At 46.6% G+C, this 23673-nt stretch overlaps 1 long non-coding RNA gene across 2 annotated transcripts in view; it reads right to left on the bottom strand.

The window, feature by feature from the left end:
* The window catches only part of LOC132819340 (uncharacterized), a 65922-nt gene that overhangs the window by 5582 nt on the left and 36667 nt on the right, over positions 1-23673 (bottom strand). Inside the window, exons 2-3 of one of the 2 annotated variants that reach the window (XR_009645068.1) lie at positions 16455-16528; positions 13656-13770 (exon numbers count right to left, since the gene is read on the bottom strand). This is a non-coding gene — a long non-coding RNA (uncharacterized LOC132819340). The remainder of the gene's footprint in view (positions 1-13655; positions 13771-16454; positions 16529-23673) is intronic. The other variant, XR_009645069.1, reaches the window with a different exon arrangement.

Raw genomic sequence — 23673 nt, 5'->3', positions numbered from 1 at the left:
CAGCATCAGGAGGGACAGGCAGGAGGCTGGGAGAACACAGCAAGCCAGGCAGCATCAGGAGGGACAGGCAGGAGGCTGGGAGAACACAGCAAGCCAGGCAGCATCAGGAGGGACAGGCAGGAGGCTGGGAGAACACAGCAAGCCAGGCAGCATCAGGAGGGACAGGCAGGAGGCTGGAGGAACACAGCAAGGCAGGCAGCATCAGGAGGGACAGGCAGGAGGCTGGAGGAACACAGCAAGGCAGGCAGCATCAGGAGGGACAGGCAGGAGGCTGGAGGAACACAGCAAGCCAGGCAGCATCAGGAGGGACAGGCAGGAGGCTGGGAGAACACAGCAAGCCAGGCAGCATCAGGAGGGACAGGCAGGAGGCTGGAGGAACACAGCAAGCCAGGCAGCATCAGGAGGGACAGGCAGGAGGCTGGGAAAACACAGCAAGCCAGGCAGCATCAGGAGGGACAGGCAGGAGGCTGGGAAAACACAGCAAGCCAGGCAGCATCAGGAGGGACAGGCAGGAGGCTGGAGGAACACAGCAAGCCAGGCAGCATCAGGAGGGACAGGCAGGAGGCTGGGAGAACACAGCAAGCCAGGCAGCATCAGGAGGGACAGACAGGAGGCTGGAGGAACACAGCAAGGCAGGCAGCATCAGGAGGGACAGGCAGGAGGCTGGAGGAACACAGCAAGCCAGGCAGCATCAGGAGGGACAGGCAGGAGGCTGGAGGAACACAGCAAGCCAGGCAGCATCAGGAGGGACAGGCAGGAGGCTGGAGGAACACAGCAAGCCAGGCAGCATCAGGAGGGACAGGCAGGAGGCTGGGAGAACACAGCAAGCCAGGCAGCATCAGGAGGGACAGGCAGGAGGCTGGAGGAACACAGCAAGCCAGGCAGCATCAGGAGGGACAGGCAGGAGGCTGGGAAAACACAGCAAGCCAGGCAGCATCAGGAGGGACAGACAGGAGGCTGGAGGAACACAGCAAGGCAGGCAGCATCAGGAGGGACAGGCAGGAGGCTGGAGGAACACAGCAAGGCAGGCAGGATCAGGAGGGACAGGCAGGAGGCTGGAGGAACACAGCAAGCCAGGCAGCATCAGGAGGGACAGGCAGGAGGCTGGAGGAACACAGCAAGGCAGGCAGCATCAGGAGGGACAGGCAGGAGGCTGGGAAAACACAGCAAGCCAGGCAGCATCAGGAGGGACAGACAGGAGGCTGGAGGAACACAGCAAGGCAGGCAGCATCAGGAGGGACAGGCAGGAGGCTGGGAGAACACAGCAAGCCAGGCAGCATCAGGAGGGACAGGCAGGAGGCTGGAGGAACACAGCAAGGCAGGCAGCATCAGGAGGGACAGGCAGGAGGCTGGGAAAACACAGCAAGCCAGGCAGCATCAGGAGGGACAGACAGGAGGCTGGAGGAACACAGCAAGGCAGGCAGCATCAGGAGGGACAGGCAGGAGGCTGGGAGAACACAGCAAGCCAGGCAGCATCAGGAGGGACAGGCAGGAGGCTGGAGGAACACAGCAAGGCAGGCAGGATCAGGAGGGACAGGCAGGAGGCTGGAGGAACACAGCAAGCCAGGCAGCATCAGGAGGGACAGGCAGGAGGCTGGAGGAACACAGCAAGCCAGGCAGCATCAGGAGGGACAGGCAGGAGGCTGGAGGAACACAGCAAGCCAGGCAGCATCAGGAGGGACAGGCAGGAGGCTGGGAGAACACAGCAAGGCAGGCACCATCAGGAGGGACAGGCAGGAGGCTGGAGGAACACAGCAAGCCAGGCAGGAGGCTGGGAGAACACAGCAAGGCAGGCAGCATCAGGAGGGACAGGCAGGAGGCTGGGGTACACAGCAAGCCAGGCAGCATCAGGAGGTGCTGGAAAAGCACAGCTGGTCAGGCAGCATCTGAGAAGCCTCATTCCTGATGACGGGCTAATGCTCAAAACATCGATTTTCCTGCTCCTTGGATCTGCCCGACATGCTGTGCTTTTCCAGCAGCATGCTCTCGACTCTGACCTCCAGCACCTGCCGTCCTCACTTTCCCCTAGCATCAGGAGGTGCAGGAGTCAATGTTTCTGGTGTAACCCTTCTGCAGGACTGGGGGTGGGTGTGGGGGAGCTGCAGATAAAGAGGGACGTGGGGCAGGGTGGTTAAGTAGGGGGGATCGGTGAAGACAGGTAGAGGGTACGACCTGGTTGGTCAATGAGAGAAATGAATCTGACAGGTGGCTGGGAGGAGGGGGAGGGACTGGGAAGCCATTTACACATAAGTACCAGTGTCCTTGTTAATTTGATAGGAAATTCTAACTCAACAAGCTACTCCTGGTAATACTGAGTGTCCCAGAAATAATAATTTTCAGCGTCTTCTGATACATTCATTTCATAGCTTTTACAAATTTGAGATAGATCAGTAATTTTACCCTTAAAGGCTGGGTGAGGAACTCATGGAATTACATGGAAGTTTGACATTGCATCCCTCCTAGCATCACTGGTTACTGATGCCAACTTTTCGACAGGTTGGGCAGATTCAAACTGGCCCCACAAAGAAGTTTGGCGATGAGGCCTGTAAGGCAGTGAGCTCTCCCCGTACAGCAGTTCCTCGGTGGGTTTTAAAGACAGTCAATTAACTGCAGAAATTTGCAAATAAACATGCAATTAAGCTTTAAGAAATTAATCTTTCTGGATCAGCTGAATTCATGGAATAGGATTAGTGAATCCAGCACCCGGCAGGAACTGCACTGGTTCAGTAAGGCAGCTCCTCCTCACGAGGAGCTTGGGATGGATAATAACCAGCAATACCGCATCCCAGACATACACAGAGGGTGAGTCATCCCATCAAATCCACGCTGGTCTTCTGCAAGAACTATTCAGCTCATCCCAACTTCCCTGCCCTTTCCTGGTATGCCTGCAATCCCTTCAGCAGCTTATCCCACTCCCTTCTTAAAGGTAAGGATTCTGATCTTGCCATTTAAAGGTACTTTCTTGAAGTATGGATCCAACTGTAAGAAGCTGAGTCACTTCAATCAGCAGGTCAAAGCTAAAATCTGGGAAATGGTGCCCCTTCGGAAGGGGGGAGTCTCAGTACTTCATCATCCCAGTCCCTGTCGTTCACAGTTACATTCACCACAACCCGTGTCCTCCCAGTTTCAGAACTCTAACTTCACAATACCCCTCCCTGCCATGCACAGGCAGTCAGACAGGACCACGATATTCATAACCATCTCAGGCTGGATTTGGACAGGGCTCAGGGTGGAGGGCAAGTGTATTGAAGAAGAAAGTGAGTCTTCTTTTGTTTATTCACTGAGGGGATGAGGGCATCACTAGCTAGGCAGCATTTATTACCCATCCCTAATTGCCCCAGAAGCAGTTAAGAGTCAACCACATTGCTGTGGGTCTGGAGTCACATGTAGGCAGGACCAGGTAAGGATGGCAGTTTCCTTCCCTGAAGGACATTAATGAACCAGACGGAGTTTTTTGACAATTGACTCATGGTCATCATTACTGAGCTGAAAGTGTGTTGCTGGTTAAAGCGCAGCAGGTCAGGCAGCATCCAAGGAACAGGAAATTTGACATTTCGGGCATAAGCCCTTCATCAGGAATCATGGTCATCATTAGACTCCTTATTCCAGATCTTTTTTTCCTCTCCCATTATTGAATTCAAATTCCACCATCTGCTGTGGCGGGGTTCAGACCCAGATCCCCAGAACATTACCGGGGTCTCTGGATTAACAGTCCAACGATAACACCACCAGACCATTGTCTCCCCTTTGGGGTGGAGGGTGCATGACTGAGGTATCCTGTTCCCTTTTCCATAAGGTTTTCCCAATCAACCTGGTCAGTGATGTGACGACACTTCCTCTGGTGCAAGTGTGGTTTGAACTCAGGCCTCCTGGTTCAGAGGTAAGGACATTACCAATATGCCACAATAGTCCCTCATATAAAATAGCCTGCTCAAGTACCCACACCTGGCATATTTTGGTATGGGCAGCACATTATACCCAGTTGCAAAGTTTGCCAACAATTAATGCTGAACTATAGGAGCAAATTAGTGCAGATGCTGGAAGATTGAGAGTTTCTGATCAGTCTCCAGGTTTCCAAGTGGAGGGTTATAGCTCCCAATTGCAGAGTGATGTACCTTTAAGGAACACGCTCATGAAGTCATCATCACATCGTGGCATGCGACCCAATGGTATGAAGCTCTCAGTCTCCATCTTACTGAAGTCCTCTTGCAGCATGTTGTGGGTAGCATGGTCCTGTACAGCTGAATTACTTAGCTTAGGCCCAGATACACCAATCCCTCTAACTGTCCTGTACATATGTGGATACCAGGTGTTGCAATAAAGATTCATTGAATTCCTCAGCACTACATGGTCCATGTCTCATTCTTAGGTTACAGGAGCTAAGACAAGTACCACACTACAACATCTGAAGACCATCAGCTATCACATCACATCACATTGTGGTGGTGGTACACTCATAAGCGTGAATACCTGATTAGTAAAGAATCCTCGCTAAAGATTAGACAGCTCTGGTTTGTAAAGCATTCTTCTTTAAAGGCATCCTTCTTTAAAGACTGCAACTTTCTCTCCCACATGGTTGAAGATGCCCTCCAATGCATCTCATCTACATCCATATCCCACACCTCTGCCCTCGAACCCCAAACTTCCAACCACAACAAGGACAGAACCCCCTGGTCCTCACCTTCCACCCCACCAACCTCCTCATAAATCGCATCATCCGCCGACATTTCCGCCATCTACAAACGGACTCCACCACCAGAGATACATTTCCTTCCCCACCCCTATCCACAAAGACCGTTCCTTCCGTGACTACCTGGTCAGATCCACGCCCGCCTACAACCCACCCTCCCATCCTGGCACCTTCTCCTGTCACTGCAGGAATTGCAAAACCTGCACCCACACCTCCCCCCTCACCTCCATCCAAGGCCCCAAAGGAGCCTCCCACATCCATCAAAGTTTCACCTGCACATTCACAAATGTCATTTATCGTAACCGTTGCTCCCAATGCAATCTTCTTTACACTGGGGAGACTGGACGCCTTCACATAGAGCGCTTTTAGGGAACATCTCCAGGACACCCGCACCAATCAACCCCAGCATTCCATCCCACTCTGCCAAGGACATGCAGGTCCTGGGCCTCCTCCACTGCTGCTCCCTCATCACCTGACGCCTGGAGAAAGAACGTGTCATCTTCCACCTTGGGACCCTCCAACCCCAGGACATCAATGTGGACTTCACCAGATTCCTCATTTCCCCTCCCCCCACCTTACCCCAGTTCCAAACTGCCACCTCAGCACCGCCCTCATCACCTGTCCCACCTGTCAATCTTCCTTCCCGCCTACCCGCTCCACCCTCCTCACTGACCTATCACCTTTATCCCCACCTCCATCCACCTATTGCATTCTCAGCTACATTCTCCCCAATCCCACCCTCCTTCCATTTATCTCTCCACCCATGAGGCTCTCAGCCTCATTCCAGATGTTCTTGCCCAAACATTGATTTTTCCTGCTCTTCGGATGCTGCCTGACCAGCTGTGCTTTTCCAGCGCCACTCTCTCAACTCTGATCTCCAGCATCTGCAGTCCTCACTGTCTCCGAACATTCAGATGACCAACTTCCAATTTAGTTAGACAGGAAGCAGGTTTACTTTCTACCGACTTGAATTTCAAGGCCTGAAGGCCTGACGCCCTCTTTAACACAAACTAAAAAAGCAAAGTTTCAGTCTGCCTCCTGACATAAAATCTAAGGTGTACAGTCAAAGGACTTCTTCAATATTTTGAAGAAAAATTGAAGGTTAAAAGGCTTCCTACAGGTTTAAATTAACAGTGACAGTAACTGCTAAGCCTTCCTGTTGGAGAACACAGAAGTTTAAGCTTCGCAAAGTGATTTTTTTTTTAACCTGAAGAAGCTTATCCGTGTGCAGTTGGTTGTGCAAGCTTTTTTTTTCAATTCGGCGCCAAAAATGGAATGTCGCAAACTTCACAACGCCTTATCTGGTGCAAACTCTCTCTCTCTCTCTACGACTGAAAGCTGCTCTAAACAGACATTTATCTCTGAAAGGTCTTACACTCATTCTCATAAAACCCTTCTTAAGGCAGCCATTAAAAATAATGAAAAACTAAAGCAAAAGAAGGAAAACTAAAAGGACACAACAACAAAGCAACTAAAAGAAAGGAACAAACAGACCTTGCACTCTGCTTCAATAAATCAGAAAACTACACACTATCTGGCAGAAGATACCGGAGCACTCAGTCTCACATGGCCAGACTCTGGAACAGTTCCTTCCCCCAGGCCATCAGGCTCCTGAACACTGTATGATCAGTCTCTTTTCCATCTGAAATTCTTTCTAATTGTTGCTTGAAAATGTCTATTAATTATCATTCGTTTATTACCCTCTAACTTGGCTGTTGCACTTCCTATGCAATGTATCCAGCCCCGTGTACGATTGTGCAGTTTGTATTGTTCATGTAGCATCCTTGGTACTAGAGGAAGGCTTCGAAGAGAAAGTGAGGTCTGCAGATGCTGGGGATCAGAGCTGAAAATGTGTTGCTGGAAAAGCGCAGCAGGTCAGGCAGCATCCAAGGAACAGGAGATTCGACATTTCGGGCATAAGCCCTTCTTCAGGATTCCTGAAGAAGGGCTTATGCCCGAAACGTCGAATCTCCTGTTCCTTGGATGCTGCCTGACCTGCTGCGCTTTTCCAGCAACACATTTTCAGCACTGGAGGAAGGCTGTCTTGTTTTTTACTGTATCATTTGTATAGGGTAGAAATGACAAATAAAAGCTACTGTACTCTACTCTTATGGAAATGAGAAGGCAAATGTTAGATGAGTGAACGATACCCTCAACAATTCACCTGTTGCTCAGAAGGCAATCTCTCCATTGAAGGAATCATCATAGCAAACCTTCTCTGAACTGCCTCCAATGAAACAATATCTTGCTTTAAATAAGGGATCAAAATTACTCACAGTACTTCAAGTGTGGTCTCACCAGCACCTTGTACAGTCACAATAAGACTTCCCTACTCTTACACTCCAACCCCCTTGAAATAAGGGCCAACATTCCATACGCCTTCCGGATTACCTGCTGTGCCTGTGAGCTAGCTTTCTGTGTTTTGTGCCCAATTCCCCCAAGTCCCTTTGTATTGCAGGTTTCTGCAGTTTTTCTCCACTTAAGTAATAGTCTGTTTGTTCTCCCTTCTAAAATGAACAACTTCACTCCCACTTACCTAACCCACCAATATCTCTCTGTGAACTGTTTGTATCCCTCTCACAACGTATGGCTTGAAGCAGCAATGTGGTACATCAGTAAGGGACATACTGTCATGAAAATATCATGGCAGGTGGCCCAATGGTATGAAACTCTCAGTCTCTATCCTATTGACTACACTTGTAGCATGATACATTGTGGGAAGCATGTTACAGTACAACGGAATTGTTTAGCTTTGAGCCCAAACACACGCCTGTGCTTGTGATTGCCGTGTTCACAAGTGTTGTAATGAAAGCTTATTGAATGTCTCAGTGCTATATGATCCATAGCTAGCTCTGAAGGTACAGGAGTTCACTCAAGTAGCATGATGCCAGCAGCCTGGAGATGACCACTTGGCTACAGTTGGCTTCCAGCACTCCAGGCAAAAGTACAGACACCTTCCTGCAGTCACCCACTGCAAATGTAGAGGGCACCACTCCCCATCCATTCCCAAACCCCATCAATATTCCCTAACCCTCACCCCACCCCTTCCTCAACAGAGCCTCATTCGATTGGAGGGAAACCTGTTGGAGGCGCCCTCTGTCTCGAAAAGCCAGCCCCCAGCAATTCAGCACTGGAGGGCCTCACCCGCCACATGATTGGTCAAACCGCTCGGTTCGAGGGCGTTAGGAAATGGGCAGCCAATCTTGGCCTTGCCAGTGGGGCCCACATCTCAGAAAAGAATCCAAGAGAATAAGGTGAGCTGCTCCTGAAGAGAGTCGGCACAGACATACTTGGACAAATGGCCTCCTGAGCTCAAACAACTCTCCAATGTCACCTCCACCCCCACCCCCTGCAACCTCACCCCAATTTCGTAAGTAATATGAACTAAGACAAGAAGTCATTGTGGTGTGAGTCTTCACAAAGACTGAGAAAACTCAGCGGAGGCCTGTTCACAGCCTACTGTGCCCAGAGGGCACCAGATTGCAGAGCCAGTGCTAAGGATGATCTTCTGCATGAGGCTTTGAGCTGTTAAGGGTCAGTCCACCAGTGAGTGAGTTCTTGGCGCGAGCCAATTCCGAGGGGCAGCCTTTGCTGTTGTCTCTGGCACTGCTGAGCTTCAGACAGGGAGATGAGGCAGCAAATACTTGTTAAATGGGGAAGCAAGTTCTCAAATTGCATTCAAACTCAGCGAGGAATATACAAGTATGGGAAAGTGACAAAGAATGGAACATTTATCGCCAGTGCTGCTGGCGTTGTCTTGGGTAAGTAACAGTTATACATTGTGAGTCAGCCAGATCTTAGCAATGGGGCCTATGAATATGCATTTATACAAAGCTATATATATAATATATATATATATATATATAAATGTATGCAGAGAATATTGCACATTTAAGCAGAGTAGGGCATTGTCGGAAAAGCAATTCTCTCAGAAGACTGGCATGTCGCAAACGTTCAGAACTAATTTCCTGCTAATTCTGTGCCTGGGTTCGAGATGGATCCTGCAATTATTCCCGGGGCAGCATTTTAACTGAGACGAAGGGATATGTTTAACCTCAAAACTAACTGTGGAACCATGACTGCTCATTGCATGAAACATAAGGAAATATGACTACAGGCCCTAAGGATTACTTAATCTATGCTGCAGGTTTCGACAGGAAAATCTAAATGGTTCTGCAATCAGCTGCTTACCAAGGTCCAGCTTTCTAAGACGTTATTGTTCTCTTGTATTCTGCTTAGGGAGTAATCTTTCTTCCTACATTATTTTTCAGGATTGTGGGAGGCAGGGATTCTCCTGGAGAACTGATGCAGCAGCGTCATTTTGAAACACTTTGGTCTGTTCGGCAACTTCCTGTTGATAGCACATTTGCAGGGGACCATTTGACGCCAGAGCAAAGAGCTTTATGTGCAGGGGTAGTTTACTGTTAGTTTATCAGGGACTGGGCAGAATTACTGCCACATACTTAGCTTGTGGTCTTTGCTGGAATCGCATATGCGTGTTAAATTGCATGCGTCTGTGGTGGAATGATCATGGGACCAAGATAAATGGACAGCACATATGTACTGATGGTGCTCAACGGGGACAACTAAGAATGAAATGAAAGTGAACACTAGGTAATACATATACTAATAACAAATGCTGTCATTCCCATGTGTCAGCTCTGTGCATCTCATCAAAAACTCTGTTCAATTAATTCCCTTTCCGTTCTTCTATCTTCACTCATCTTGCAATTCTTTTTGCAGGTAAAGCTTCCAGCCAATGGCCCGACAATCATTTCTGCTTTCACTGTCCTTTGAAGCAATGCATTTCAGATTGCAACTGACTGGACGAAAGGGAATTTTACTCTTCTCTTCCTTGGTCACTTTGCCAGTCTTTTCCTTTACCTCAACACCTCTGAAAACAGTTCCTGTGACATTTTCACAGTAGTGTGAATATTGAGTTCCAAAATGTGAGACCACATTCACCACATTGTTAAAAAAAGTTTGTTCTGCCTCCTATTTTTTTATCTAGTGAAAAGATCTTTTGTGGAGTTGTGGGACTCCCATGCAAACTGTAATATTATGGCATCTTGAACCACGTTAGTAAGGGTTAAAAGGCGCGGTGCTGGAAAAGCACAGCAGGTCAGGCAGCATCCGAGGAGCAGGAGAATTGCCATTTCGGACCTAAACCTGCTGTGCTTTGCTAGCACCACACGTTTTGACTGTGATCTCCAGCATCTGGAGTCCTCACTTTCTCCACATTAATAAGGGGCTTCCCATGACATTCCCCGTTCACTGTGAGTGACAGCTGCATCATTGTCATTCCAACAGTGACACAACTGAACGTGAAAACTCATGGAAACCAAAGCAGAAAATACTGCCATATTCTCAGAAGCTGTTGTGGGAAAGGCCAGGCTGGGTCTCTTTCTGCATGGGAAAAGAGGGAAATAATAATGACAGCGTGTTCAATAATGGTTTGAAAAGCAGACTCATTGAGACTCCCAGAGGTTTTCAAACACGTGAGGGGCATGGTCAGAGAGACTGGTCTCAATGTCAGGAGAATCAAGGAGCAGAGGATCTCTGTTTAAAATGGTTCCATGTAGAAGCAATGGCAGCACAGGCAGAATCCCATCAGCAACACGGGGTCAGAGTTGGAAACACGTGGATGCCCAGAAAACGGCAGGTCCAACTGTGGCTTTGAAAAGAGAATTGGATGATTACCAGAAGAGAAAAGAAATGGCTGGGCAAGGGTTGGAGGATTTGAGCTGTAAGGAGAGGCTGAACAGGCTGGGGTGTTTTCCCTGGAGCGTCGGGAGGTTGAGGGGTGACCTTATAGAGGTTTACAATAAATCATGAGGGGCATGGAGAGGGTAAATAGGCAAAGTCTTTAACCTGGGGTTGGGGAGTCCAGAATTAGAGGGCATAGGTTTAGGAAGAGAGGGGAAGCTATAAAAGAGACCTAGGGGGCAACTTTTTCATGCAGAGAGTGGTGCGTGTATGGAATGAGCTGCCAGAGGATGTGGTGGAGGCTGGTACAATTGCAACATTTAAAAGTCATATGGATGGGTATATGATAGGAAGGGTTTCGAGAGATATGGGCCAGCTGCTGGCAGGTGGGACTCGATTGGGTTGGGATATCTGATCGGCATGGACGGGTTGGACTGAAGGGTCTGTTTCCATGTTGTACATCTCTGTGACTCTATGACTCTATAAAAGGCAGGGGAGTGGGACTTGCTGGATTGCTGTGGCAGAGCAATGGGTCATACTTAGGGATGAACCTTCTGTCAGAGAGATGGGTCATACATGGGGATGTGCCTTCTGTCAGAGAGATGGGTCATACATGGGCACGTACCTTCTGTCAGAGAGATGGGTCATACATGGGGATATGCCATCTTTCAGAGAGATGGGTCATACATGGGGATGTACCTTCTGTCAGAGAGATGGGTCATACGTGGTGATGTACCTTCTGTCAGAGCGATGGGTCATACATGGGCATGTACCTTCTGTCAGGGAGATGGGTCATACATGTGGATGTACCTTCTGTCAGAGAGATGGGTCATACATGGGCATGTACCTTCCGTCAGAGAGATGGGTCATAGATGGGGATGTACCTTCTGTCAGAGAGATGGGTCATACGTGGTGATGTACCTTCTGTCAGAGAGATGGGTCATACATGGGAATGTACGTTCTGTCAGAGAGATGGGTCATAGATGGGGATGTACCTTCTGTCAGAGAGATGGGTCATACATGGGCATGTACTTTCTGTCAGGGAGATGGGTCATACATGTGGATGTACCTTCCGTCAGAGAGATGGGTCATACATGGAGATGTACCTTCTGTCAGAGAGATGGGTCATACATGGGGATGTACCTTCTGTCAGGGAGATGGGTCATACATGTGGATGTACCTTCCGTCAGAGAGATGGGTCATACATGGAGGTGTACCTTCTGTCAGAGAGATGGGTCATACATGTGGATGTACCTTCCGTTAGAGAGATGGTCATACATGGAGATGTACCTTCTGTCAGAGAGATGTGTCATACATGGGGATGTACCTTCTGTCAGAGAGATGGGTCATACATGGGGATGTACCTTCCGTTAGAGAGATGGTCATACATGGAGATGTACCTTCTGTCAGAGAGATGTGTCATACATGGGGATGTACCTTCTGTCAGAGAGATGGGTCATACATGGGGATGTACCTTCTGTCAGAGAGATGGGTCATAGATGGGGATGTACCTTCTGTCAGAGAGATGGGTCATACATGGGGATGTACCTTCTGTCAGAGAGATGGGTCATACATGGGCATGTAGCTTCCGTCAGAGAGATGGGTCATACATGGAGATGTACTTTCTGTCAGAGAGATGGGTCATACATGGGCATGTACCTTCTGTCAGAGAGATGGGTCATACATGGCCATGTACCTTCTGTCAGAGAGATGGGTCATACATGGGGATGTACCTTCTGTCAGAGAGATGGGTCATACATGTGGATGTACCTTCTGTCAGAGAGATGGGTCATACATGGGCATGTAGCTTCCGTCAGAGAGATGGGTCATACATGGAGATGTACTTTCTGTCAGAGAGATGGGTCATACATGGGCATGTACCTTCTGTCAGAGAGATGGGTCATACATGGGCATGTACTTTCTGTCAGGGAGATGGGTCATACATGTGGATTTACCTTCCGTTAGAGAGATGGTCATACATGGAGATGTACCTTCTGTCAGAGAGATGGGTCATACATGGGGATATGCCTTCTGTCAGAGAGATGGGTCATACATGGGGATATGCCTTCTGTCAGAGAGATGTGTCATACATGGGGATGTACCTTCTGTCAGAGAGATGGGTCATACATGGGGATGTACCTTCTGTCAGAGAGATGGGTCATAGATGGGGATGTACCTTCTGTCAGAGAGATGGGTCATACATGGGCATGTACCTTCCGTCAGAGAGATGGGTCATACATGGGGATGGACCTTCTGTCAGAGACATGGGTCATACGTAGGGATGTACCTTCTGTCAGAGAGATGGGTCATACATGGGCATGTACCTTCTGTCAGAGAGATGGGTCATACGTGGGGATGTACCTTCTGTCAGAGAGATGGGTCATACATGGGGATGTACCTTCTGTCAGAGAGATGGGTCATACATGGGGATGTGCCTTCTGTCAGAGAGATGGGTCATACATGGCCATGTACTTTCTGTCAGAGAGATGGGTCATACATGGAGATGTACGTTCTGTCAGAGAGATGGGTAATACTGCCCACAAGCCAGCCATTCAGCCGTAATGGCCTCCTTCAGTTTTGATGACGCTGTCACTTTGAAAAAGTTATTTTGTTCTTGGTTTTTTTTTTGAAAAATGTTTGTAAAGACTGGAGGTACCAATGATCTCTTTTAACACTGGAAGGGGAGTGGCCATTTCTTCCAGCTTGGGTTTGTTCTGGCTTTAGCTGACACAAGGTATGTGAGTGCAGGAAAGTTGCAAGCTCAGTAAAGAATTCCTCTGACCTTCTCCTGAAATCTCTCTATGCAAGCTGTACCCTCCTGCCTTTAAGAATCTGGGTTTGAATTTACCTTTTTGCCAAGGGGTGTGTTTATGAGATGGAACTGGATTGGAACAGTTAATTAGTAATAGTAACTGTATCGGGTAGGTTACGTTTTCCAATTGTTAAGGTATTGTAAGTTTCTTTCATTCATGTTTCAACAGAAGTGTTTTAAATAAATTCTGTTTTGCTTAAAGCCACGCTGTTTGACCGTCTGCATCACACCTGGAACACCCACTTCACATCTGCCTTTATAGTAAGAAGAGTCAAGGCTACTTTCTTGAAATATTTTGAGGGAGTTTGGTATGGTCCATAATAGTATCCTGTAACCATTCTAAGACTCGATTAACCTGTAACAAAGGATATCCTCCTCACACCCGTCTCCCACAACTGAAGGCAAGGATTAATGTTCCAAGATTTGTACTGTGTCTTGAAAGCTCACCTGCTACTTTTTTGGAGGCTGTATCCCGAATTCCATTTGGGATTCTGAGCAATCCAATCTCTTGGTTCCTTTTATTTGGCACTGGGGAAAAGCAGATCCATTTTCTTTCCACAGCCTTGGAACAACAAGGTGACAAAGATAATCATTAAAAAGGAAAAAGTGATTCCAATGTTTTCTACCTCAGATTGGATCCAGATGGATTCCTTTTTCTCTCTCTCTCTCTCTCTCTCTTTTTCTCTCTCGTATGAAGTTAAGTAAATAAAAAATAGTTCCAATTTGGCTCAGGAAGATAAATTTGCAACTCATTTTCCAAGTAATTTTCCTAAATCAAGTCTCCCCAGTTATTCCAAGGAAGTGTCAAACCAAGTTTTATTTTTAGCACATTAAGTGTTTCAACCTTCCAGTGCAGACTTCAGTCCCATTGATAAGGATCAAGCCATTTTCTAGAGTGTTTTTTACTCACTCTGATACAATTCAAGCCTTCCAGCTTCAAGGCAATTGATCCTTTAAAAGGAAAGGACAATCATAGAAGCCCTAAAGCAGGCCATTCAGCCCATCAAGTTCACACCAACCCTCTGATGAGCATTTCCACTACACCCCCTTCGCCCGACCAAGGTCTGAAACCCTGCATTTCCCAGAGCTAACGCACCAAGTCTGAATGTCCCTGAACACTACTGGCAATTTAGCATGGCCCATCTCCCTAATCCGCACATCTTTAGACTGTGGGAGGAAACCAGAGCACCCAGACGAAACCTGCACAGATACCAGGAGGATGTGCAAACTCCAAACACAGTCACTGAGGCTGCAATCGAACCGGGGCCCCTGGTGCTGTGAGGCAGCAGTGCTAAACACTGAGCTACCATGCTGCCCATAATCCTGGTGTAACATCTTATCAACTTCTATCTCTCAAATTAATAACCGGCCGTGATCTGAAAGCAATGGACAGGTTTCTCATGTCGGGACTTTGCTGGGAAAAACAATTCCATAAATTCGGATTTCTCTCTTGCTCCTGGTGGTGGTGTGTCAGGGAGAGGCTTTCATCGTGATAAACTATTTGATCCTTTCTGACTGAACCCATGGCTGGGAAGTGCCTACCCATTTCCCAATGCAGACTGGGTGACAGGGGGAGCAGGAGGAGACTATCCAGCCCCTACTCCATCATTTGATGAGGTCACGGCTGATCTGATTGTGGCCTGGTGCATATTTCCCTGTCTGCCTTTGACACACACCTCCCCCCCCCCCCCCCCACTGTGTCGATTAAAATTTGCCCTAACACAGCCTTCATAATATTCCATAACCCAGCTGACTTTGGAAGATCATTGTACAAAGGGAAACAATTCCCTCATCTCTATCTTAAAAGGGAGAATGCTTGTGTTGAACTGTGTCCCCTCACTCTAATCTCCCTCACAACTGGAGGAAATATCTTTCTGGTACTCGCCCCCTCCTCCAATCCCCTCAGGATTTCATATGCTTCAATAAGATCATTCTTCTAAACTCAGAGGGTAAAAACCCGATAGTGATTAATCTACACAAAGCTGTTCAAAGTGAAAAACCTTCTGTTGCTTGAAGCAATCAGGAACTCACGTTTTTCGGGGTGTGATCAGATCATTTCCACAAGATGCACGTATATAACTCCTCTAACATAATGGCAAGGAGCAGGCCACCATTCTAATTGCTCTCTAGTGAATCCCGCGTCTTATTAATGAGATTTCAGAGTGCTCTACTTATTCAGGCCATGTCAGAATGAACTGGGGGGGTGGGGTGGATTCTGCCAAAGTTAGAGGGCACTGGGAATTTTGCAGTTCAGAATAAGAAAGGGAGAGCTGGATCTGGAGCTGTTTAGAACAAAGGAACAGGAGGTAACCATTCAACACCTTCAAATGGATGGTGACTAATCACTATCCAAACACAATCTGCCCATCCTGCCTCTAAATCTCCCTTACCTCTAAGAATGCTATTATGGATTTCAGATTTAATCGCACAGTCCCAAGAGCTAGAACTCCATTACCCTTTCCATAGAATATTTAGAGTGTGGAACAGGCCATTTGGCCCATCAAGTCCACACCAACCCTCTGAAGAGCTTCCCAGCTGGACCCACCTCATAACCCTGCTTTTCCCATCCAGCTAGCCTGCCTACCTTTGGACCGTGGGAGGAAATTGGAGCATGCAGTGGAAATCCACAAAGACACAGGGAGAACGTGCAAACTCCACAACAGAGGGAGCCAAAGCTGGAATTCAACCTGGGTCCCTGGCACTGTGAAGCAGCAGTGCTAACCACTGAACTATCGTGCCACCATAGACTGGGCATTGAATATATTAGACATTGAGACCATGAAGAAAACAATTTCATAAAGTTCATTAACTTTACCTAAATGTTCTAACATTACTAAGGAAAGGGGTTTTGTTATAGACTTCCTTGGATTGCCTAGTTACAATTTTAAAATTGCGTCCCATAAATCCGGACACATCCACAAGAGAACTTTCTTCCATTTACTTGATCAGATTCTTTAATCGTCGCAAACGCCTAAACTAGACCCCCCTTAATCTTCTGGTTTGGTTTAACTGGGTGACATTAATTCTGTGAGAAACTTTAAGATTCAGTAAAAGGAGGATTTGTAAAGTGGTTTGGAAGGTGACAACTTCTGAAACTGGCCCTTGGCAATATTAGCCCCCAGTGAAACCATGGACAGAACAATTTCAGAATAATGTGTTCATTAACATTACCTCGATGTTGAAACAACATTAAGGGAAGTGTCTGCCATGTACCTTAACTGCTGAAACAAGGGAGAAATGACTTACCTGTCATTACCTTGATGATGTTTGGTGGAATAGCGTTAACTAGATGAAAATATCCCTTTGATCCGAGCTTAGACCTGGATTTATTAGTTGAGGAAAAGGAGAATTCTAGTCCATGAGGGCTGAATGAGGTCCAATCTCGTCTCTAATCTGATGCCACAACACCCAGTAAATCAGACAGGATAACATCCCAGCTCATGCCAGTCATCCAGATTGCAAAGTATAAAGAAACAACTTTGTTATACAACACATTTCACATCCTCAGGACATTTCCAAGGGTTACACAGGCAAAAGCTTGACTTTTTAATATGCTCGGTGTTATTTTGCAGGCAGATGTGGCAGCCAATGTTTGCATAGCGAGCTTCTATAAACAATAAACGAACGCACGAACAGTTAATCTGCTTCTGGTTGAGGAAGGAATGTTGGAAAGGGCCCCTTCCAGCTCTTCAAATGTTCCCACTATGCCCTTTCTATTCAGTGCATGGTCAGAGGGGGTCCCAGTCAACACATCCCCACACTTCCTCCATCAGGATTTCAGCCCACATGAATGAGACTTCAACGAACCTCAGATTTAGAAGCCAGGCTGCTGTCTATGGAATCGACCTCATACCTCTTATTTCTCAGTCTAGAGAGAACAACACTTGGTCTGTGTCCATAAAACCATCATGCACAGGAGCAGGAGTAGGCCATTCAGCCTATCAAATCTGCTCTGCTGTTCACTGAGATTACGGCTGATCTGATTACCCTCGACTCTACTTTCCTGCCCTTCCCCAGTGTTCCCTGATTCCTTTATTGCTCAACAATCTGTCTCAGCTACCAGTATCAATAACAAGCCAGCCTCTGATTCACTAACCTCTGAGAGAGGAAATTCCTCCTTTTCTCTGTCTGAACTGGGTGAACCTTATTCTGAGATTATGCTCTCTGATCCTACACTTTCCTAACAAAGAGAGGCCTGAAGAACATTTCTGCATCTATCCTGAGAAGTGCTCTGGGTACGTCACCTCTCATTTTTCTAAACTCCGACAAGTACAGGCCCAATCTATTGCTCCTCATAAGACATCCCCTCCATCCCTGGGATCAGCCTGGGGAACCTTCTCTGGACTGCCTCAAATGCTTGTATATCTTCCCTTCGATAAGGGGCCCAAGCTGTTCACAGTATTCCAGCTGTGGTCTGACTAGTGCCTTGTATAGTGTTAGCAATACCTTCATCTTTTTAAAGTCCATTCTCTTTGAAATGAAGGCCAACAGCCCATTTGCCTCCAATTATCTGCTGAACTTAGATGCTAACATTTTGCAACTCATGGTTGATGTTTTCCAAACCTCTCTGTTCCACAGCTTTCTTCCATTTTAAAAATACTCGCCTCCTCTATACTTCCTGACAAAGTGCATAATCATGCGTTTTCCCACATTATATTTTACCTGCTGTGTTTTGCCCAACTTGTCCACGTCGCTCTGTAGACTCGTCCTCACCACTTGCCTTTCCATTTATTTTTGTGGCATCTGCAAACTTGATTATGGTACATTCACTTTCCTCACCCAAGTCATTAATATGTTGTAAATAATAATGGCCCAGTACTGATCCCTGTGGAACTTCACTAGCTGCAGTTTTCTATCCTGAAAATGCCGCTCTTATCCCAATTCTCAGTCTTCTATTAGTTAGACAACCCTTTCCACTTGCTTATATTCTCCTGTCAACACCATGAGCCCCTGTCTTATTAAGTAACCTAATGTATGATACTTAACCAACACTTAGTGGGCGGCACGGTGGCACAGTGGTTAGCACTGCTGCCTCACAGCGCCAGAGATCTGGGTTCAATTCCCGCCTCAGGCGACTGACTGTGTGGAGTTTGCACGTTCTCCCTGTGTCTGCGTGGGTTTCCTCCGGGTGCTCTGGTTTCCTCCCACATTCCAAAGATGTGCGGGTCAGGTGAATTGGCCATGCTAAATTGTCCGTAGTGTTAGGTAGGGGGTAAATGTAGGGGTATGGGTGGGTTACGCTTCGGCGGGTCGGTGTGGACTTGTTGGGCCAAAGGGCCTGTTTCCACACTGAAAGTAATCTAAACTTTCTGAAAATCTAAATATATTACATCAACTTCTTCCCCTTTATCTATCCTATAGGTTACCTCCTCCAACAATTCTAATAAATCTATCAGACATGATTCCCCCTTTTCGAAGTTATTTTCATTATTCATTCACAGGATGAGGGAGTCACTGGCTAGGCCAGCATTTATTGCCCATCTCTAATTGCCCAGAGGGCAGTTAAGAGTCAGTCACATTGCTGTGGGTCAGGAGTCACATGTAGGCCAGAGTAGGTAAGGATGGCAGCTTCCTTCCCTAATGGATGTTCGTGAATCAGATGGGCCTCCCCCCATCAATCAATTCATGGTCATCATTAGATTCTTAATTACAGATTTTTTAAAATTGAATTCAAATTCCACTATCTGCCATGCCGGGATTTGAACCCATATCCAGAACATTAGCTGGATCTGTGGAGTAATATCACTAGGCTATTCCTCCGCCATTATTGATATTGTTGATAATAGTGGGTTTTGAGAAAATTTGTAGCTCAGGTTGAGGTTCTGGATGTAAGTTTGCTCGCTGAGTTGGAAGGTTCATTTTCAGACGTTTCATCACCCTACTAGGTAACATCTTCAGTGAGCCGCCGGTGAAGCACTAGTGTTAGTGACCCACTTTCTAATTATGTCTTTAGGTTTCCTTGGTTTGGTGATTCCTGTGGTAATGTCAATTCCTGTTCTTTTACTCAGAGGGTAGTCAAAGAAAGGAAATAACATCACCACAGGAAATAACATCACCACAGGAAATAACATCACCATGGGAAATGACATCACCAACCTAATGAAACCTAAACACATAAATAAAAAGTGGGTCACTAACACTAGTGCTTCATCCGGAGGCTCATTGACGATGGTACCCAGTAGGGTGAGGAAATATCTGAAAACAAACCTTCCAGCTCAGCGAGCAAACTTACATCCAGACTTGTTGATACTGCTTGGTCATATTATGCATTTTTAATGGTTACAGGTAGAATGAAGTGGGCCCAGGCAGTGATGATGTCCCTACTACTGAGGCAGAAGATCCAAATTCAAATCCTATCTCCCTGGTCATTCATTGAAATGTGTCCAAACACATTGATTCAAAATCACATTGCTCTTTGTAAGGTCTTGCTATGTGTAACTTGGCTGCTAAGTTTCCTACATGACAACCATGGCTACAACTCAGCTCCATGTTGGCTGCTGGTCATGAAAGGTGCTATATAAATGCAAATCCTCCTTCTCAAAATAAATTTAAGTCCACGTTCTTTCTAAAACACATCCCAGACGCTGTTCCTCGACATTGATAATATGAGTCATACACAATTACATTGTACACATACGTGAACTTATCACAGGAACTATCCCTGGTTAATGTAAAGAATGCACATGTTCCTGATGGACCCTGCTATTGATGGAAGAAGCTTATCGTCCTGTGCTCATCAGGACCAATGCAAGAATGCCAAATTTCAAACAATCCTAACAATTTCTACTGCAAGAAGAAAGGGTTCCTATTGGTTGGCAAGCTGGTTCTATTTAACCAAGGCTTTTCCAATGGGTATCTTCGATCTAATCTTCGACCAATGACCTATCAAAGACAATGTCTCAAGGCCAGGATGACAACAAGGCTTCAGTTATTCACGAGGAAGACTCAGAGAAGAAGGGATTGCTTTCCTTAGAGAGAAAAGATGAAGGTGCTATTACAGGAACACAGGACAAAGTCAGTTATGAAATAGTAGCTGGAGTAGACTATTTGGACCTTTGAGCTTGTCCCAGTTCGAAGGATTATGACTGACCTGGTGGTGGTCTCAGTTCTATTTTCCAGCCTGCCCCTCACACAAGCTTTGACACCCTCATCTATCAAAAGCCCATCTCACTCAGCTTTGATTAAATATAACAATCCAACCTCTCCCTCCTGTGGGAGAAAGAATTCTACATTTTAATGAGAAAGAAAACATGATCCTTATCTCTGTGTAAAAATGGAGACCTGCTACTCTTCAGCTACGTCTCTAGCTTTGGTCTCTCCCCCACGAAGAAATATCCTCCTGGGGGGGGGCCCTTTATCCATTCTTCTGAAGATCTTAAATGCTTCAGTAAGATCACCTCTCATTCATTTAAGCTCTAATGGACTTGGGCTGAACCTGTTCAACCTTTCCTTCTAAGATATGCCCTTCATCCCGGGACTGAGTCAAGACAACAAAGATGCTCCGAATTATGGTCAGGTCTTGACAGAGTTTATTTTATTTGTTTATAGGATGGGGATTTATTGCTCACTGCCAATTACCCAGAGGGCATGTCGATGCGAGTCTGTACGTCAGGCCAGGTAAGGAAGACAAATATCCTTTTGCTAGAATTAATACTCAGATGGGTTTTACAACAATTAACAATTGTCAGTTAGTGGAGATTTTCATTTCAAATTTCTACTGGATGTAAATTTTACCATCTGCCATGATGGGATTCGAACCTTAGTCTGGGACCCTGAATTACTAGGAGAGAGTGAGAACTGCAGATCAGAGTCGAGACTGTGGTACTGGAAAAGCACAGCAGGTCAGGAGCAGGAGAGAATCAACTTTTCGGGCATAAGCCCTTTTCTTGATGAAAGGCTTATCCCTGAAACTTCGACTCTCCTGTTCCTCGGATGCTGCCTGACAATGCTGTGTTTTTCCAGCACCACTCTCTCGGCCTTGGATTACTAGCCCAGCAACATTCCCAGTACAGTCAAGCCCAATGGCCTCTGTCTGTGTCTTAAGAACATATTATTTAAAATGTTTTTGCCAATGTAGTGGCAGCAGAAATATATCCCTAAATTCCAAGGGACCCCTGGGTTTTGGACACAAACTGATATATTCAAAGGCCCACCAAAGAGTGCACTTCCTATGTATATCAGACCCATGACAGCAATAAAGATGAGAGCATTCAGCAGGAATGTATTCCCGTCAGGATAAATACCCACCGCAGCTCGCAGTGTTTCCAGCTGTATTGCAATGTGGCAAGTCCCAAAAAGACAAGTTCTGAACTCGTACAGGCAGCTGCGAGAGTTGTGTTAGTCTCACATTTAACATGCAAATCAGATCACTAACATTCAGACTGGTATTAGGTACCTAAAGTGTCACAGGCTGAATCCTCAGGCACACAGGAAGGGTCACAAAGGTTGACCGATTCAAACCCTGGCATGCAAAGTGGAAAAGAGATTTTAATATCTCCACGTGGCATGTAACAAAATCACAGCGGTGAATGTTTTTGTTTAATTTTCATCATATTCTGCTGCTTCGCTTTCAATACTAAGCACAGAAGTTTGTTTGCGGCCTTTATCAGATGGGGGCTGTATCAGCATCCACTCTCGATGTGAACATTCTCCGTGCTCTGTGGTACCCTCTCCCAAGTTGGACATTTGTGAGGAGGAGAGCACAGATAACACTGTAGACTGTTAAGAGACCTGTGGGCCAGTGGTAGTGTCTGTGCCTGTGTCACAGAGTAATCCAACAGACCTTCGCTACAGGTCATCCATGGTTTCGGGCTTTTGCGCGAAACTTTGATTTTCCTGCTCCTCGGATGCTGCCTGACCGGCTGTGCTTTACCAGCACCACTCCAATCTTTACTCTGGTTTCCATCTGCAATCCTTGTTTTTACCTACAGCTCATCCATGCTAACCAGGTTTCTCAAACTAAACTAGTGCCATTTACCAGCATTTGGCCCATATCCCTTTAAACCCTTCCTATTCCTATACCCATCCAGATGCCTTTTAAGTGTTATAATTGTACCAACCTCCACCACTTCCTGTGGCAGCTCATTTCATACATGCACCGCCCTCTGTGTAAAAAATTTAACCTTTACGTCCCTTTCAAATATTTCCCCTCTTACCTTAAACCTGTGCCATTTAGTTTTGGACTCCCTCAACCCTGGAATAAGAATTTTGCTATTCACCTTACCTATGCCTCTCATCATTTCATAAACCTCTATAAAGTCACCACACCACCCCCCTCCCCTTCGATACTCCAGAGAAAAATGTCCCAGCCTATGCAGCTTCAATTCAATTCAAACCTTCATTCCTGGCCCACATCCTTGTAAATTTTTTTCTGCAACTTGTCTAGTTTAACAACATCCTTCCCATAGCAGGGCAACCAAATTACAGCTGAAAATGTGTTGCTGGTAAAGCACAGAAGGTCAGGCAGCATCCAAGGAACAGGAAATTCGACGTTTCAGGCATCAGCCCTTCTTCATTCCTGCCTGACCTGCTGTGCTTTTGCAGCAACACATTTTCAGCTCTGATCTCCAGCATCTGCAGACCTCACTTTCTCCTCCAACCAGAATTACACACAGTATTTGAAAAGTGGCCTCAGCAAAGTCTTATAAAGCCTCAATATGATATTCCAACTCCTATACTCAATGCTCTGACCAGCAAACGTGCCAAATGCCTTCTTCACTGCCCTGTCTACCTGTGACACCATTTCAAGAATCTCTGAACCTAAACCCCTAGGTTCCTCTATTCAGTGGGCAAGTCTTGTCCTGGTGTGCCTTGTCAAAATGCAACACCATGCATTGATCTAAATGGACCCATCCGATCAAGATCCCTGTGGCCCAGGTTCAAGTCCCACCTGCCCTGAAGGTGATGTCATCATATGCCAAAGTAGCTTGATGAATAATACATAGAATGTCATTGGTTGATATGACAGTGTTGAAAATGTGTTGCTGGTTAAAGCACAGCAGGTCAGGCAGCATCCAAGGAATAGGAAATTCGACGTTTCGGGCATAAGCCCTTCATCAGGTCCTTTGTCTTATGGTCTTGTGTTCCTAATGCTCGGTTTCTGACAGATAATTCTCATGTCCACAGGCCCCTCTATAAAAGTCTCCAACTCTGAGCTACAACACAGACATCCAACAGTTCTGAGGTACGTAAGGGGAAAGGCCATTGGCTGGAGGCTGGTTTGTAATGGAGAGTGGATTCCATTCCCCACACAGGCGGAGGTAACCATGATCGTGACCTCTAAACCGTGACCATCAGGTTAAACTTGCCACCAGCTCCCTCTCTGTCTGTCTGTCTGTCTCTCTCTCTCTCTCTCTGTCTCTCTCTCTCTCTCTCTCTCTGTCTCTCTCTCTCTCTCTGTCTCTGTCTCTCTGTCTCTCTCTTTCTCTGTGTGTCTCTCTCTCCCTCTGTCTCTCTCTGTCTCTCT

The sequence above is a fragment of the Hemiscyllium ocellatum genome, chromosome 10, assembly GCF_020745735.1.
Source record: "Hemiscyllium ocellatum isolate sHemOce1 chromosome 10, sHemOce1.pat.X.cur, whole genome shotgun sequence".
NCBI lineage: Eukaryota > Metazoa > Chordata > Chondrichthyes > Orectolobiformes > Hemiscylliidae > Hemiscyllium > Hemiscyllium ocellatum.
Note: the sequence above shows the minus strand (reverse complement) of the source record. Positions and strands in the feature narration are given on the sequence as shown.